This window comes from Triticum dicoccoides, chromosome 4B (assembly GCF_002162155.2).
Source record: "Triticum dicoccoides isolate Atlit2015 ecotype Zavitan chromosome 4B, WEW_v2.0, whole genome shotgun sequence".
Classification (NCBI taxonomy): domain Eukaryota; kingdom Viridiplantae; phylum Streptophyta; class Magnoliopsida; order Poales; family Poaceae; genus Triticum; species Triticum dicoccoides.
In genome coordinates this window covers 363,113,832-363,115,046 of record NC_041387.1, presented here as the reverse complement: position 1 = coordinate 363,115,046, position 1,215 = coordinate 363,113,832, and the positions used below count along the sequence as shown (strand labels likewise).

Sequence of the window (1,215 nt, the reverse complement as noted above, 5' to 3'; positions counted from 1 at the left end):
CGGATTCTTCTCCAGTCTCACCGTCTGCATCGCTACCGTTGTGACTGCGGGGGATGTTGACTATCGTGATTAGATTGGAAACATAGGATAGACTAGGAAATATTCTGGCTTGTCTTGTACTCCAAGTCGATCATGTACTCCTATATATATGCCCACGAGGCTCAACGAATAACAACAATTTCACCAATCCCTCTCTATCCCTTCTAACATATAGGTCCGACGTTTCTGATCCGCCACGTGCAATAATCAATCAGAACAGATTGGAACTCCAAAAATGGGCACCCCAAGTACTAATTTGGCTTTTACCGAAAAAGGCTTTCGCCCCGCTTTATATATAAAGCAATGATCCAGAACAAACCGGTACAAACGCACGCCACCACAACACACGCACACACCCAAGGCAGGATACATAGGCAATGAGCGCAGCAACACCACCCCTATCATTACAAGAGCACCGCGAAGAGATGAAGCCTCATACGACGAACCATGGACTCCCAGGCGGCGCCTTCAGGAAGGTTACGACACCGAAGCGCCCCCGCCGCCCGATCTGAGGATCATAGTTTCCCTTGGAGCAACACAACAGGCAATGAGAGCCGCGACGACGCCTTCAAGAAGGGAACGAGCTTCGCCGCCGCCGGTCTGTCCGAAGACAGAGCAGGTTTTCACCCTGGCCAACATTCACCGCCACCGAATGCCACAACCCAGCTACCATGCCGCCCACACGGCCATGGCCATGCCCGCCCATATTACAACCGGGCAGCACCGAGCCACGGGCTCTGCCCAAGAGCACCGCGCTACCACCACCAGCCGCCCCCCCGGCATCCAAGACCTTGACACCTCCACACTCAAGACCCGGCGCTACCCCAACCAAAGAGATGAGCGGAAAGGCCCCGCCTTTTGCACCCCTGGACGGCCCCAAGCGCCGAGACCCAAAAGGCCGGCCAAAACTGGCCACCATCGACCCGTCCTGCTGCACCGGGCGCAAGACGAGCACGGTCCTGCAGCCTGACACAAGGTCCGCCCGCACCTGTCGCTCGACGCCCCGCCGCTCCACAACAGGCCGGGCCAGCGCAGCCGCCACAGCGCCCATGCCGCCGGCACGGCCGTCCACAGCGCCGCCGCCGCGCCCCGCGTCCCGAGGAGGTCGCCACCTCCCGCGCTGCAGGGACCGCCGGGGGAGGAAAGAGATCCCCGCCGCCGCCTACACCGACCGAG

The 1,215-nt window shown here is 59.6% G+C and overlaps 1 protein-coding gene across 1 annotated transcript in view; it reads right to left on the bottom strand.

Annotated features, from left to right (window-relative positions):
• The window catches only part of LOC119296164 (RNA-binding protein CP29B, chloroplastic-like), a 5,367-nt gene that overhangs the window by 3,337 nt on the left and 815 nt on the right, over positions 1–1,215 (bottom strand). The gene's annotated exons all lie outside the window — the stretch shown is intronic.